This window comes from Ranitomeya variabilis, chromosome 3 (assembly GCF_051348905.1).
Source record: "Ranitomeya variabilis isolate aRanVar5 chromosome 3, aRanVar5.hap1, whole genome shotgun sequence".
NCBI lineage: Eukaryota > Metazoa > Chordata > Amphibia > Anura > Dendrobatidae > Ranitomeya > Ranitomeya variabilis.
The window spans coordinates 687,031,611-687,048,829 of NC_135234.1; the positions used below are offsets into that span (position 1 = coordinate 687,031,611).

The 17,219-nt window shown below is 46.3% G+C and overlaps 1 protein-coding gene and 1 long non-coding RNA gene across 4 annotated transcripts in view; one reads left to right on the forward strand and one right to left on the reverse strand.

The window, feature by feature from the left end:
- LOC143817030 (uncharacterized) overlaps window positions 1-13,241 on the reverse strand; it is a 29,230-nt gene extending 15,989 nt beyond the window's left edge. The window contains exons 1-2 of the long non-coding RNA XR_013224047.1: window positions 13,161-13,241; window positions 10,758-10,951 (exon numbers count right to left, since the gene is read on the reverse strand). This is a non-coding gene — a long non-coding RNA (uncharacterized LOC143817030). The remainder of the gene's footprint in view (window positions 1-10,757; window positions 10,952-13,160) is intronic.
- FNDC3A (fibronectin type III domain containing 3A) overlaps window positions 1-17,219 on the forward strand; it is a 381,088-nt gene that overhangs the window by 23,501 nt on the left and 340,368 nt on the right. The window lies entirely within an intron of this gene.

Below are 17,219 nucleotides of genomic sequence, written 5' to 3' on the forward strand. Positions count from 1 at the left end.
AGACTTTGATAGAATGGTCTGTGAGCGTTATGTTGCGTTTGCAGAGCCCCTGATGTGCCTAAGCAGTAGAAACCCCCCACAAGTGACCCCATTTTTGAAACTAGACCCCCCAAGGAACTTATCTAGATGTGTGGTGAGAACTTTGAATGCCTAAGTGCTTCACAGAAGTTTATAATGCAGTCGTGAAAATAAAAAAAAAAATTGTTTCCACAAAAAAGATTTTTTAGCCCCCAAGTATTTATTTTCACAAGGGTAACAGGAGAAATTGGACCCCAAAAGTTGTTGTCCAATTTATCCCGAGTACGCTGATGCCCCATATGTGGGGGTAAACCACTGTTTGGGCGCACGGCAGAGCTCAGAAGGGAGGGAGCACCATTTGACTTTTTGAGCGCAAAATTGGCTGTGGCGTTTAGAGACCCCCTGATGTACCTAAACAGTAGAAACCCCCCAATTCTAACTCCAACCCTAACCCCAACACACCCCTAACCCTAATCCCAACCCGATCCATAATCCTAATCACAACCCTAACGATAATCACAACCCTAACCCCAAAAGAACCATAACCCTAATCAGGACCCTAAATCCAACACATCCCTAATCCTAATCTCAACCCTAACCCTAATCCCAATACACCCCTAATCCCAACCCTAACCTTAACCCTAATCCCAAACCTAACCCTAACTTTAGCCGCAACCCTAGCCCTAACTTTAGCCCCATCCCTAACCCTAGCCCTAAATTTAGCCCCAACCCTAAATTTAGCCCCAACCCTAACCCTAAATTTAGCCCCAGCTCCTCTAGCTGCCGGCCGGCAGATCATGGCGGGCGCACTACGCACGCGCCCGCCATTTTCTTACCGGAGGAAGAAGCCAGCAGCCAGGAGGGGACACGGGAGGACCCAGGGACACCGGTAAGTATAACAGGGTCCCTGAATCCCCCTATTTCTCTGTCCTCTGATGTGCGATCACATCAGAGGACAGAGACTTACACATCCCTTATTTTTTTTTGCGGTCGCCGGTAAACAGTTAATTACCGGCGATCGCAAAACAAGGGTCGGTAAAAACCGACCTCGATCATGTTCTTTGGGGTCTCAGCTACCCTCGGCAGCCGAGTCCCCAAAGATCTCCCGGGTGGCGGCCGGCGGGCGCACTGCATATGCGCCCGCCATTTTTTGGCCGGAACAAGATGGCGGCGCCCATCGGGAGCCACAAGACGGGGGAGACAGGTGAGTATCGGGGAGCGATCGGGGACCCCATTTCTCTGTCCTCTGATGTGCGATCACATCGGAGGACAGAGAAATTAAATGGGAAATCGCGTTTCTTTGGGTTTGTTTTTTTTGCGATCGCCGGTAAACAGTTAATTACCGGCGATCGCAACCCGGGGGTCAGTAAAAAAAACCCTAATCATGTTCTCTGGGGTCTCGGCTACCCCCAGTAACCGAGACCCCAGAGAAAATCCGACTCTGGGGGACGCTATTCACTTTTTCCACAGCGCCGTTAATTAATGGCGCTGTGGTTTATGTACCCTTAACTGCCGCCGTTAAAAGGCGTATCGGCGGTCGTTAAGGGATTAAAGGAGCACTGCAGTTACGGTATACAGTATACTCAAATATAAGCCGAGATTTTCAGCCCCCTTTTTTTTAGGGTGAAAGTGCCCCTCTCGGCTTATACTCGAGTCATTGTCCCTGGGGGGTCGGCAGGGAGAGGGAGCTGCGGCTGTGACATACTCACCTGCTTCTGGCGAGGTCCCTGCATCTTTGGTCTCCGGGCGCTGACAGCTTCTTCCAGCGTTAAGCAGTCACATGGTACCGCTCATTACAGTAATGAATATGGACCCGACTCCACTCCCATAGGGGTGGAGCCGCATATTCATTACTGTAATGAGCGGTAACGGTGACCGCTCAATACAGGAAGAAGCTGTCAGCGCCCGGAGACCGGAGATGCAGGGATTGCGCCAGGAACAGGTGAGTATAATGGGAGGGGGAGCACTGCGCGATATTCACCTTTCCTCGTTCCGGGCGCCGCTCCGTCTTCCGCTTCCTCTGCAGTGACGCTCAGGTCAGAGGGCGCGATGATGTGGTTAGTGTGTGCCCTCTGCCTGAGCGTCAGCACAGAGGACGCGGAAGACACAGCGGCGCCGGAACGAGGACCGGTGAGTATTGCAAGTGCCGGGGGCCTGAGCGACGAGAGGGGAGTATGTAATTTTTTCTTTTTTTAATCGCAGCAACAGCATATGGGGCAAATATCTCTATGGAGCACCTTATGGGGCCATATTCAACGTTTGTGCAGCACTATATGGAGAAAATATCTTTATGGAGCATCTTATGCAATTAACCTACTGATGTCTCAATTAATTTTACTTTTATTGGTACCTATTTTTATTTTTGAAATTTATTGGTATCTGCTGCTTTTCCCACCCTAGGTTTATACTCAAGTCATTAAGTTTTCCCAGTTTTTTGTGGCAAAATTAGGTGGGTCGGCTTATACTCGAGTATATACGGTATCTTTTTGTTTTCTATCAATCTGTGTGACCATGGTTATTCTATGCACAGTGCATGTATTAAAATATTTACTGACTGTGGTCCTCTTCTCGCAAGTCAATGAGGGTGTATGCTTGCTCACACTGGGATATATCATGGAGGCAAACAAAACCAAGGAAAAAACAATATGTGCACATACCCTAATGAAAATAAATAAGTAAAAAAGCAAGTGCATTAAATAACATAGGGTATTTAGTGAACACTGTTTTTAATTAAAAAAAAAGCACCTACAAGGTGTGCCCAATTGGGACAGTAACTACACTCTCTAATGTTAAAACCTACCTAGTGTGAATAGTGGCAGAGGGTCACAGGGTCCCAACTGGACCGGGACTCTGTGACCCTCTGCCACTCTTCACACTAGGTAGGATTTAACATTAGAGAGTGTAGTTACTGTCCCAATTGGGTACACCCATTCAAGTCAATGTGTGCATACAAAATATTGGACGTCATCCAAATGCAGTCAGATATACGCTGAGACAGGCGATGGAGAGATTAATCCCTCCTTCTCACCTGTGATCTGATTCTCGCACGCAAATGGATCGGATCACAGAAGCATGACACTCGGCTCACACTTGCAGCAGAGTTTCCGCCGAGTGTCATTAGCATATGGCATCGGATGTGGTGCACTAATGTGATCCTGGCCTTAATGTTAGTATCATAGAATTGCATCAAGAAAGTGACTTTTGATCCACACAAGACGACTGTGTGAAGCGGCTAGTCAGAACGTCGGTCACCAATGCAGAAGAGGACTGGAACATCGCTGGGAACGGGAGAAGTCGGCAATCTGTAAGTAATTTGGTGCACACACACTGCACATAGTTATGGTTAAAGAGGTAGATGATAAACGAAAATCTTTGGAGGACTCCCTAAATAATGGGTAGTACATCCCAAGCTATCTGAATAGACCTAATCCCACCACTGATCAGCTAAGCAAAACCCTAGTTCAGCTGATGATTGGACCTAAAACCATTGTTAGTAACACATCTCTCCTGTAAACATGATATGCGCCTGACCATGATCATACTGTATGGGGATTACTCAGTCCCCATACAGTATGCACCAGTCCATGATAATTGCTTTAAACGAGCACCGATGAACTTTATACATCATCAATTGGTGCTCATTACAGGCAGAAATATGTCCAACTAGCTGAAGAGCTCGGCGTTGCCCGGGCATATTAACTAACTGTGGTTAGCTATAACAAATTATAATGATTATATTGCACATAAAAACCTTTCACATCATATATTCAACTCTACAGATGCAGGCCACATAATGTTGATCATGAGAAAAGCATGGAGATAGCAAATCGATCCCTACTACTTTCAAGGACTGTCCCTGAGCCTTGTTAATGCACATTGCAAATGCCAGTCAAACAGATGGAATGAGTGGAATTCTTGGAATGAAAATGTCCTCTCCTTTGGCACATCCTGTCAAAATGGTTGTTTCAATTATTGTGGTCTTCAAAAAAGAAACATTTTCCTTCAACAAAACGGTGCTGGCGCATGCGCAATAGCGTCTATCAGCAAGCAATGCTCTCAATCTGCACATGCGCAGCCCATTGTGTTCCGAGGACCAGTTTGGGAACGCGCACAAGAAAAAGAAATTGTCTCTGTTGAACATGTCAACGCTCCCGCACTAGTACACGAAATACAACCGGCGCCATTTTGTTGAAGTAAAAAATTTTTTTGAACACCATATTAACCTCTTAACGACTGCCGATATGACTTTTAATGGTGGCAGTTAAGGGGTCTTATTCCTCCTGCACCTCATGCTCCTTCATTTTACACAGCCTTCTCCTGCACCTCACGCTCCTCCTTTATACACAGCATTTTTCTTCATCACAGCTTTTCTCCTTTGTAGTCGCCTCCTCCGGCAGCCCCTCACACTCCTCTTCCATATACAATTGGAAACACTTGATCCCAAGAGAAACTGCACTAATTGCAATAAAGCATATCGTATACACAGCCTACTTCTTCTGCAGCACCACACTTTTCTCTTTTAGACCTCATTCACACATTATTTGGTCAGTATTTTTACCTCAGTATTTGTAAGCTAAAACTTGGAGTAAAACAATCAGAGGAAAAGTATATTAGAAACACGTCACCACTTCTGTATCTTTCTCCCACTCGTGGTTTTGGCTTATAAATACTGAGGTAAAATACTAACCAAATACTGAACGTGTGAATGTGGCCGTATACACAGCCTCCACTTTCAGCACCTCACAATTCTCTATACACAGCCTCATACTGCAGCAGCACCTTACTCCTCTCATTTTCCCCCTCACACCTTTCATTTTCCCCCTCACACCTTTCATTTTCCCCCTCACACCTTTCATTTTCCCCCTCACACCTTTCATTTTCCCCCTCACACCTCTCCTCATTTTCCCCCTCACACCTCTCCTCTCATTTTCCCCCTCGCTCCTCTCCTCTCATTTTTCACCTCGCTCCTCTCCTCTCATTTTTCACCTCGCTCCTCTCCTCTCATTTTTCACCTCGCTCCTCTCCTCTCATTTTTCACCTCGCTCCTCTCCTCTCATTTTTCACCTCGCTCCTCTCCTCTCATTTTTCACCTCGCTCCTCTCCTCTCATTTTTCACCTCGCTCCTCTCCTCTCATTTTTCACCTCGCTCCTCTCCTCTCATTTTTCACCTCGCTCCTCTCCTCTCATTTTTCACCTCGCTCCTCTCCTCTTTTTTCACCTCGCTCCTCTCCTCTCATTTTTCACCTCGCTCCTCTCCTCTCATTTTTCACCTCGCTCCTCTCCTCTCATTTTTCACCTCGCTCCTCTCCTCTCATTTTTCACCTCGCTCCTCTCCTCTCATTTTTCACCTCGCTCCTCTCCTCTCATTTTTCACCTCGCTCCTCTCCTCTCATTTTTCACCTCGCTCCTCTCCTCTCATTTTTCACCTCGCTCCTCTCCTCTCATTTTTCACCTCGCTCCTCTCCTCTCATTTTTCACCTCGCTCCTCTCCTCTCATTTTTCACCTCGCTCCTCTCCTCTCATTTTTCACCTCGCTCCTCTCCTCTCATTTTTCACCTCGCTCCTCTCCTCTCATTTTTCACCTCGCTCCTCTCCTCTCATTTTTCACCTCGCTCCTCTCCTCTCATTTTTCACCTCGCTCCTCTCCTCTCATTTTTCACCTCGCTCCTCTCCTCTCATTTTTCACCTCGCTCCTCTCCTCTCATTTTTCACCTCGCTCCTCTCCTCTCATTTTTCACCTCGCTCCTCTCCTCTCATTTTTCACCTCGCTCCTCTCCTCTCATTTTTCACCTCGCTCCTCTCCTCTCATTTTTCACCTCGCTCCTCTCCTCTCATTTTTCACCTCACAGGTGCACAGCAACTTCCTGTTATGAGCACAGCGGTGTAATCCATGAGGCTCCTCCCTTTCTCTTGACGTCATACCTCACAGGAGCAACTCCATTCTAGACACGATGGAGCTAGATGTGGCCTGTGCCTGCTGCGCACTGATACTCTGAAGGCGGTGGCCCTGATTGTAGCTCACAGCGGCTGAGTCGTCGCAGCCGGTGAGTTTTGCAGGGTGGTGTTGTGAATTCCATTCTCGGACTCCCTCCTGTGGTCATGAATGGTACTTTGGTTAGTTCTGCTCTTGGACTCCCTCTGGTGGCTTCGAGCGGAACTGCTGGTCACTGAGGTTGGCTTTATCAGCTGCTCTCGTTTATTGCTATGCTGGCTTCCCTATTTAACTCCACTCAGATCGTTACTTCATGCCAGCTGTCAATGTATCAGTATTGGTTCAGATCTCTCTTGGACTTCTCTGAGGACCTGTCTACTCCAGCAGAAGCTAAGTCCCTGTTAGTTCATTTGTTGTTACTGCTGCCTGAATATATTTCTTAGTACTGCTAAGTTCTAGTCCAGCTTGCTATCATGATATTTCCTTGCTAGCTGGAAGCTCTGGGGTGCAGTGTTGCACCTCCACACCGTGAGTCGGTGTGGGGGTCTTTTTGCATACTCTGTGTGGTTTTTGTAGTTTTTTGTGCCGACCGCATAGTTTCCTTTTCTATCCTCTGACTATTTAGTGAAGTCTGGCCTCCTTTGCTGAAACCTGTTTCATTCCTGTGTTTGTGACTTTCCTCTTAACTCACAGTCAATATATGTGGGGGGCTGCCTTTACCTTTGGGGAATTTCTCTGAGGCAAGGTTAGGCTTCTATTTCTATCTTTAGGGGTAGTTAGCTCTTAGGCTGTGAAGAGGCGTCTAGGGAGAGTTAGGTACGCTCCACGGCTATTTCTAGTGTGTGTGATAGGAGTAGAGTTTGCGGTCAGCAGAGTTCCCACTTCCCCAGAGCTAGTCCCGATTTTGAGTTTACTCATCAGGTCATTCCGGGTGCTCCTAACCACCAGGTCCATAACAGGGTGGTTTACAAGGTGAATGTGTCTCTGCCCGTGTGCGCTAACAACATGGGCCGTGTGGATAGGGCTAGGCGTGTGCAGTGGGTGGGGCTATGTCGAGTGGGCGTGGCTTGATACACAAAGATGTGTATACACACACACACACACACACACACACACACACACACACACACACACACACACACACACACACGTGTGTGTATATATATATATATATATATATATATATATATATATATATACACTGCGTGCAGAATTATTAGGCAACTTAATAAAAATCTAGTATATTAACATCTCACTTGTTTATTTTCACCAGGTAAACCAATATAACTGCACAAAATATAGAAATAAACATTTCTGACATGCAAAAACAAAATCCCCAAAAAATTAGTGACCAATGTAGCCACCTTTCTTTATGATGACTCAGCAGCCTTCCATCCATAGATTCTGTCAGTTGCTTGATCTGTTTACGATCAACATTGCGTGCAGCAGCCACCACAGCCTCCCAGACACTGTTCCGAGATGTGGACTGTTTTCCCTCCCTGTAGATCTCACATTTTATAAGGGACCACAGGTTCTCTATGGGGTTCAGATCAGGTGCACAAAGGGGGCCATGTCATTATTTTTTCTTCTTTGAGACCTTTACTGGCCAGCCACGCTGTAGAGTAGTTGGAGGCATGTGATGGAGCATTGTCCTGCATGAAATCATGTTTTTCTTGAACGATACCGACTTCTTCCTGTACCACTGCTTGAAGAAGTTGTCTTCCAGAAACTGGCAGTAGGTCTGGGAGTTGATCTTCACTCCATCCTCAACCCGAAAAGGTCCCACAAGTTCATCTTTGATGGTACCAGCCCATACCAGTACCCCACCTCCACCTTGCTGGTGTCTGAGTGGAGCTCTCTGCCCTTTAGGCTATGTGCACACTTTGCGGCGTCCTCTGCCAAGCATGGTATCCATCCACAGACATCTGTTTCGGGGTGTTTGCCCCTCATCAGTGTGGAGTAGGAATCTGGCTATTAGGAGCAGTGCCTAGTAAAAGGCTGTAAAGGCACAGATGATTGGCCTCGGGGAGACCAAAACATCCAACACCGCGGAGACACCATCACGTGTTTTTCAACGCAGTGATCCAGAACACTGCCCCCATCCCTTATGGGAAATATGCAAACGCATGTAGGATAGCTGCGGAGACACCATCACCTGTTTCTCAACGCAAGCAGTGAATAGCCAGACCTTTCCCCGGGAAGGAACAACCACGGGAAGGGCAGCATCCAATAAAGGAAACATCCAATACAGGAAAACCACCTATGCCAAGCATGGTATCCATCCACAGACAGCTGTTTCGGGGTGTTTGCCGTGTTTCTCAACGCAGTGATCCAGAACACTGCCCCCATCCCTTATGGGAAATATGCACGTCATGGTGTCTCCGCGGTGTTGGATGTTTTGGTCTCCCCGAGGCCAATCATCTGTGCCTTTACAGCCTTTTACTAGGCACTGCTCCTAATAGCCAGATTCCTACTCCACACTGATGAGGGGCAAACACCCCGAAACAGCTGTCTGTGGATGGATACCATGCTTGGCATGGTGGTTTTCCTGTATTGGATGTTTCCTTTATTGGATGCTGCCCTTCCCGTGGTTGTTCCTTCCCGGGGAAAGGTCTGGCTATTCACTGCTTGCGTTGAGAAACACGTGATGGTGTCTCCGCAGCTATCCTACATGCGTTTGCATATTTCCCATAAGGGATGGGGGCAGTGTTCTGGATCACTGCGTTGAGAAACACGTGATGGTGTCTCCGCGGTGTTGGATGTTTTGGTCTCCCCGAGGCCAATCATCTGTGCCTTTTCAGTAGTGTAAATGACACGGCGCTACACACATACAGTCCGGTAACTGCACCTTGTCTTGAGGGTGGCTCTGCATCGTGCTCCAGCTTCCCTGATGTCTTTTGGGTGTTGCAGATCATCTTCTTTCTCTTTATGCTCTTACTACCAGGACTGTATTTGCTCGTGGAGAGTTTTGGCTCCATTCTTGTTTACATCTTCATCACTGACCTGCATTTTTTTTTTCATAACTAATTAGATGTGCTGATATTTTAACTTCTTATTGACAAAACTACTACAAATAAACAGCGACAGATCCAGTGCCTTGCATTTGTACCACTGGATCGCAGAGATACAGGAATTGCTACTCGCTCTGTAATTGGCAAATGTTTGATCCTTGTGATGCAATGATCAATGGCAACTATAGCATTACCGAGGGCCATAATATTTGTTCTAACAGTGTTGTCATGGACTATAATGGTAAAAAAAGACCAGGGTCTGAAGACTATAATGACCTTCAAGATTTTAAAGGTGATACTATGGGCAAGATGGAAGACTGAAGGAAGAGAACATCCACTAGGTAACCGTAGTGCTCTACTTTGAACAATGCCGTGTTACGTTTGGTCTGTCGCTTCCTGGTCTATATAAAGATTCCTATTGAGACTGATAAGATGGTTCAGCACACCCATATCCTTCATGGTATTCCTATGTTTCTGGTGATGAACAAAGTTGAAGGCTTCGCTGTAGCCGATAAAGTAAAAATAGATCTAGTTTTCCTTGGACTTATCCATTTTCCATCTAATGTTAACAATTTCAGGTCTTGTTCTTCTGCCTTTTCTGAATCCTGCCCGTTCCCCTGGCAGCTCTTTGTCAAAGTAAGGCTGTAGTCGACTATGTAGGATCTTCAGTAGTATTTTGCTGGCATGAGGTATGAGCGTAATAGTCCGATAGTTTCCACAGTTGGTAGCATTTTGTCGTCTTCGTAATAGGAATAAACGTGGATCTTGTCCAGTCCTTGGGCCATTTACCAGTTGTCCATATCAATGACCATTTTCATCAAATCGCAAATATTAAGTGCAAGAAAACCTGAATGATCTCCAACTTAAGCACTATATATATCTCAAATAGCAGAGTTAAAACATTACTTTTAATTAGAATCCCTAAAACAACTTGGCAAAAATAAACATAAACACATACAAAATTATATGGCTAACACAGAACTGCTTCTCTGGTACCAACTGGAGGAGTATCAGATGACCCTGTTAAGACTCTGGTGTCTCCCTACTGTGCCACGAAGGTTGGCACTCTATACCTGCGCAGATGGCGCCCCGCTCATCGTCGACTCCCTATCTAGTCCTATAAGGCCCTTTGGAAGAGGTAGAGAAGACATTCAAACAAACTGACAGCAGGATAAAGGACAGTAATGGGGTTTCGAGTATACTTTTGGCATTAAAAATCGGAGATAAGGACTTCACGGAGATAACAATGAAAACATGATCATTTGTGTATTACTCTACTATATTCAGGCTGTGCTAGTATACTGCTGAGCCACAATAAGGCGCATGCAAAATAACAAGTACATGTAGGAATTACTGTAACTAGAAATCAATAATCTAAATATAAAGAACTGTAACAATTGCACCTATTTCTGATATTGTAAGGTGTTAAATAGCACCCAGTTCCAACATCCTCCATTAGATGGCTGACATTTTTCTTCCAATACAGGTGGATGGACGTTGTTCCCCCGGTGCATAATGGACTCCCTGAACGATTGAACCATCTTATTGAGTAAAGTGTATCACAATCTTTGTACATTAATGAAAACAGTGTCTCCTGATGAAACCATTGGAGGGGAAATGTGTCAAGAAATACATACCGTACTTGGATGTATTTGCTTTAGTGGGTTTTATGTATACTTAGGCGCTATTGGAGAATGTTAAAACTGGGCGCTATTTAGCACCTTATAATATGGGGAATAGTTGCAATTGTTAGTGATCGACAGTTGATTTGTCGTACAAAAGTCAGTGCATCTCACCTCGTTTCGTTCACCAAGTCCAAAGTTTCCAACAACGGTTCGATGTCTACCATGGCCTACCTTGGCATCCAAGTCTCCCATAATAACGAGTAAGTCTTGTTTTGGCATCTTGTCGATTTCTTCTTTAACTTGATCGTAGAATAGTTGAATGTCCTCCTCCTCATCATCTGTTGTCGGTGAGTAGACTTGTATAACTGCAACGTATTTTAGGATAGTGCCGGTTAATCAGTTGAGAATAAAAGTGACAGTTTCTTCTTCGGTTATCATTGCCAGAATATTAGAGCCAATGTTTTTTTTTGCCTGGAAATGTTCGGAGCAAGTCGAATCCTGTTCTGTCCATTTGACTATGTCGAGTTTGCCTTAGTTAATGGCCCCACATCAAACTAGAGTTGTAGCCAACACTGAATTTTATACTTCTGAGTCCACCACCTGTATGCGATTTGAATACGGTACTTGCGGCCATGTGTGCCGACTAGATTTTCATCGCTGCTCTCAATTTTCTATGCAAATCGCATACTGGTGGTCTTGTGACTAACTGGTAAGTGGAGTCCTAACAGTGTGTGTATAAGCTGCGGAACTTGAACTTTTTCCCAGGACTGGATAACTCCTTAAAGTTGATGGCATAAATGGAAAATTTCTCAAGTGCCCAGCAATTTTTTTTTGTCTGTAAGTTTAAAGCTGAGCCACTGCCTTTTCCTCAAGAGATTGGACCTTGCGCAAGTAGTTCTTTACTTAGCAGCAGAACAATTGAGGAAATACATTCTTACACTTGACAGAGGCGTGTCAGACACATTATGTAACCGTGAAGTATCTTTTGACGTACATGGTGCAGATATCACAGATGTGAGTGAGTCACCAGCATGAATTAAAATGATCAGTCTTATGATCAGTATTACATTTTTTAAAATATTACATCTCAAACAGCATTGTTAATAATACAAAAAAATATATAGAGATTTTTTTCCTTTGGAAAATATGACTTGGGGTAAAATTAAAAGCAATCAAAACATCATGTGTACACCAAAATTGTATCGCACAGCTCCATCAATGGAACAATAAAGTTTGGTGTCTCGGAGAATAGTGTGGATGTATGTGTGTATTTTATACTGTTATTTTATTTTTATTCACTAAAATACTAATTAAAGGGAACCTGTCCCCCCCCAAAATCGAAGGTGAGCTATGCCCACCAGCATCAGGGGCTTATCTACAGCATTCTGTAATGCTGTTGATAAGCCCCCGATGTATCCTGAAAGATGAGAAAAAGAGGTTAGATTATACTCACCCAGGGGCGGTCGCAGTCCGGGGCCTCCCATCTTCTTACGATTACGTCCGCTTCTTGTATTCACGCTGAGGCTCTGGTGCTGGTGCAGGCATACTTTGTCTGCCCTGTTGAGGGCAGAGCAAAGTACTGCAGTGCACAGGTGCCGGGAAAGATCAGAGAGGCCCTGCGCACTGCAGTACTTTGCTCTGCCCTCAACAGGGCAGACAAAGTACGCCTGCGCCGGAGCCGCAGCATGAATACAATGAAAGATATGGTGGTTACCGATTTCACAAGTGTTTAACTGTGTATATGTAAAGACGCCAAGAGTGGTAGACATGACTGACTGCGGTGGGCTATGGGAAAATGTGCGCTGGAGGCGGCAAATGCGAAGATTGAGACTTTGGGAGACAAGATCTCGTCTCCCAATCTATGCATGCGCCACTGGAGGAGGCCATTTTCCCGAAGCCCACTGCAGAGAAATCATTGGGAAAGGGCACTCCGTTCACCGACATCTTGCGAGAGCCAAGTGCCCCCAGCATAGCCACACTCCTGCCGCCACCGACCTCCTGAAGCAGCGACCCTGCCTCCTGTGATTCATCCCCCCCATACTCCACCGCAGCATCGCCACCATTTTATTTTTTATTTGAAACCTTTTTTCCGTTGTAGACCTACAAAAAAAATAAAGCATGTAGTCTAGAAATGCCACTATAACACATCAACAGTGGTCCTGAGGCTGATACCAGAAAGCATGCTTTTGAGCCTCTTCATGGTAATTAGTGGGGGTAATGGATTTTGATGGTCAGGCCCTAAAGATCCTAAAATGGCGAACCTATTCCAGGATGTGCATTATGTGTTCTTCTGTATGTTTAAGGAAAAAAAAAAAGCATCAATGTCTCATGTGAAAGTGAAGCTTTACTTTCTACCTGTATAGTCGCTGCAGCCAAAACAAACATCTTACATCCTGTTTCTCCAAGGCTCCCATCATTGAACTTTAATCTTTAAATGTCTCTCTTATTTGTCTTCTCTTGATGACCAGCAATAAAAGTCCTGCTGGTCTATGAGCAAGTAAAATACCATGCTCATCCCTCTCATGATCTGGTAATGCTGGCCATACGGTGCCCTGCCCTTTGTCTTATACTTACTTGCCGCTGTCTTTTGTTATCGATCCCACTCCAGTTGTCTCCTGCAGGTTGTGACCTGCCAGGTCACTCCAGTGTTTGCTGGGCGAGCCAGAAGTCACTACTCAATGTCAATCTATAAAAGCCAGAATGACATCCTCCTAGACTTAAACTGAGAGCTTGTGACAGTTCCCTCTGACTTCCTGTTAGGCAGATGTTGTAATCACAAGATGGGGAAGTGGGCCCGGAGCAGCGCCAGGAACCACTCAAGACGGCAGGTGGTGAGTATAAGACTATGGTCAGGAAGCTGTAAATGAGTGACACCACTCCATGGAGTGGTGCTTTAAATAGGCAGCCATTTTTAAATAATGAAAAAGTGTACACTACAATCATATTAAAATAAATGTTAAGATATTGACTATTGTGAGGAACGTGAAGGATCCACTCTGCCTGTTGTCAATATTACATTAGCGGGATCACGTAAGGTCTCCCCACTTGTACCATTGTGACGTTCTGCACCCCCGGGTGACACGTAAGGTCAGCCTGGCACAGTTTTACACAGACACCCCCCTGTCCAGAAGGGTACAGGGAGGCATGGGAAGTGTGAGAAGGTGGCCCACGCAGTCAGTGACGTGGCACCACACTCGCCCACAACCCTGACAGGCTGTGAGTCCCCTTTCACTAGCACCAATGAAACAGAACCTTATCAGCCCTGTAGGACTGTTTCTGTTGCTTATTCGATATAGGCATGTGAGATTGGACTGAGAAACAGATGTGTGGATCAAGTTAAAAGAGCAGTTCAAGGTTAAATTATATTTTTCTAGTCACCTTCCATGACAGCATAGGAGGTTGTCTCCACACCCTAATGCGGGACAGGAAGCACAAGAGGTTAAAAGCCCCTCCCACCTCCTACTCGCCAGTTTCTTTCCTGTCCCCCATGGGGCATGGAGAGGTTACTTCGTATGCTGTAGGGGCCGGTGACTGCAGCGTACCTTCACTGCAGTGATGGTCCTGGGTTCGTCCCTCCTCCTCTGTTCTGCTCTCGTCGCCAGCTTGGCCTTGGGACCTTCCCAGCCCACCTGCGGCCCCACATGGGGGTAAAGCAGGCTGGTGATCCCCGACTGTAGGCCTCCCGAAGCTCTCTGGTCTTTCTTCCTCCTCTTGCACGCTGTTCGGCGTCTCGGAAGTGACGTCATTGAGAGTTGCGTCACTTCCGGGCCTTGCGTTCCACGGTGGAACGCATGCACTTCGGGTCTCGGGACAGCTGAACGGCGTGCCGAGCATGTGAAGGTTCGCCGAAGCCTGCTCCTGGACCCGGGGGGGGAGGAGGGGAAACGCCAAACATCCTGGGGGCAGGGTTTATAGATATTTGAACCTTCCCGAAGACACCTTCCAGGTAAGACTGATCCCCAGTATGGATGGTGCTTCCTGCCCTGCGTCTGCAGAGCCCAGCGCTGCCCCTGCTCCTGTAAGTTGGATATGGGGTGGGTCCTAGGCTAGAGGCTTGGTAGTTTAAGGTCCCTCTACTTACACTACTCTCCCTCTTTTTTGTAGGGAGACACGTCTACCTATAATACCCCAGCCAAAAAACCTCCAAAATGTGCTATCTGCAATAAGAAGCTTCCTTCGCTATGGGAGAAGAATCTCTGACAGGCATGCACAGACAAAGTGGTCAGGGCGGAACAGCCCTCTCTCATCGAGGAGATCCGTACACTGGTCAAGCAGGAGGTTTAGTCCTCCTTAGCAGCCTTTACCCCTTCTCCGCCACCTCCTTTTCTTCCAGGGCCATCTGCCTCTAAAAAACGGAAGATTGAGACAGTGGACTCTGACTCTGAGTCCGAACACTCTTATCCTTCATCCTCTCAAAAATGGGAAGAATCATCATCCCCCAGAGTTTCGGAGGCTAGCAAATACTTTTTCTCTTCAGAATATATAGAAGAGTTGGCGAGTGCTGTGCGATCTACTATGGAGGTGGAGGAGGAGTCAGTCACGCAGTCCATTCAGGAAGAAATTTTTGGGGCTTGAAAGCAGGGAAACGTATGGGCTTTACAGTTCATAAAAACATTCTGGATCTGATAGGTCAGGAATGGGAGCTTCCAGAAAAACACCTTTCCACCCCCTCAGAGCTGAAACATAGGTTTCCCCTGGATGATAATTCCCCTTACTTGGGAGATTCCGAAGGTGGACATTCAGGTTGCTAGAGTAGCTAAAAAAAACGCACTCCCCTTTGAGGATTCTTCACAGTTGAAAGATCCTATGGGTAGAAAAATAGTCTGTTGAAGAAATCCTGGGAGGCATCCACCTTTGCGTTAAGATCTAATATAGCCTCAACCAGTGTTGCCAGAACTCTCTACCGATGGCTTGACGAGTTGGAACATGATATATCCCAGGGTACCTCAAGGGGAGAACTACTGGATTCCCTTCCTATTCTCCAAAGAGCTACAGGCTTTCTGGCTGATGCATCTATGGAATCAATCAGGATTGCCTCCAGGTCCCTAGTTCAATCTAACTCAGCCAGAAGAGCCCTCTGACTCAGTGTGAAGTGGGGATGTCACCTTAAGTTAAATTGTGCTTAATCCCCTTTAAGAGCGAATACGGTTTTGGCCCTGCTCTTGATGAAATCTTAGAGAAGGCCTCTGACAAGAAAAAAGCCCTTCCTGAACAAAAACCTCCCAAGACGCATTTTTTTTTGGGCTTCACAGTCCCAGGCCACCCAGACAAAGGGAAAGGGTAAAACTGGAAGATGGAGTTATGCGAAGGGGAAGGGTAAAATATCCTTATTCCCCAGCAGCAGCCCCAACAGGAGGAGCAATAACTCCAACCCGGTGTGTGGGGGGGGGATCGCAATTTTTTTTCCCCGTGGTGGGCTATTTCCAACTCACAAGGGATCCTTAATATCATCAAGTAGGGCCTACTGATAGTTTGAGTCCTCTCTTCTTTGGGGTCTGAGGGTCACTTCCCTTCCATCTCTGGGAGCCCAATTAATTCTGATGTCAGGCCTTCAGGATCTACTAAGGTCAAACGCTATCTCCCCAGTACCTCCGGAACAATGGGGAACAGGCCACTATTCCCGTCTTTTCTTGGTAAAGAAACCATCAGGGGAGGCGCACATAATTATAAACTTAAAACATCTCAATCAACACTTCTTCTATCGCAGATTCAAGATGCAATCGGTGAAGTTGGCCATTCCCCTGATAGGCCCACATTTCTTCATGGCAACCATAGATCTCAAGGATGCCTACTTCCATGTTCCAGTCCATCCACGACACAAGAAGTGCCTGAGGATTGCAGTACAGCAAAATCAGAAGATGAAGCACTTCCAGTTCAACGTGCTTCCCTTTGGCATCTCTTCGGCGCCGAGAGCTTTTTCCAAAATAATGGCAGAGGCCGATTTCTTATATCCGGAAACAAGGAGTCTGCATAGTTCCTTATCTGGACGATTTGCTAGTTGTAGGTTCCTCTGCTCAGATTCTCAGGAACCAGGTGTCAAAAACTCTCGATATCCTGCAATCACTGGGGTGACAGCCCAATCTGAAAAGTCCTAGCTTCAGCCCTCCAAAATAAGGAAGTTTCTGGGGTTCTGTTAGATTCTGAGAAGCAGATGTTGTTTCTTCCAGAAGACCATCTCCTGACTATAATGACAAAAGTCACAGATTTCAGAAAACAAAGATCCCCTACTCTTCAGGAAGCCATGTCAGTACTAGGCTCCATGACCGCCTGAATTTAGTCTGTGTCCTGGGCACAGGCCCACTCCAGAGGTCTCCAGATTCACATCCTCAAGATGTGGAATGGGAGTCCCAGTTCTCTGATCAAGAGTACACACTCTAGGACATGTAAGAGCCTCTCTAACTTGGTGGTTAAGCCCCAGAAACCTTTGCAGAGGTGTGAGTTGGTCACAATCCCTCCTAGTTACAGTGACATCCGATGCCAGCAAACAAGGCTGGGGTGCAATAGTGTCTCGCGCTCCTTTTCAGGGTCTCTGGGATCAGAGAACAAGCAGCAAATCCTCCAACTTCAGGGAACTGAAAGCCGTGGAGGAGGCTCTCCTGGCCTCAAGCGATCTATTGTCCGGATGTCATGTCA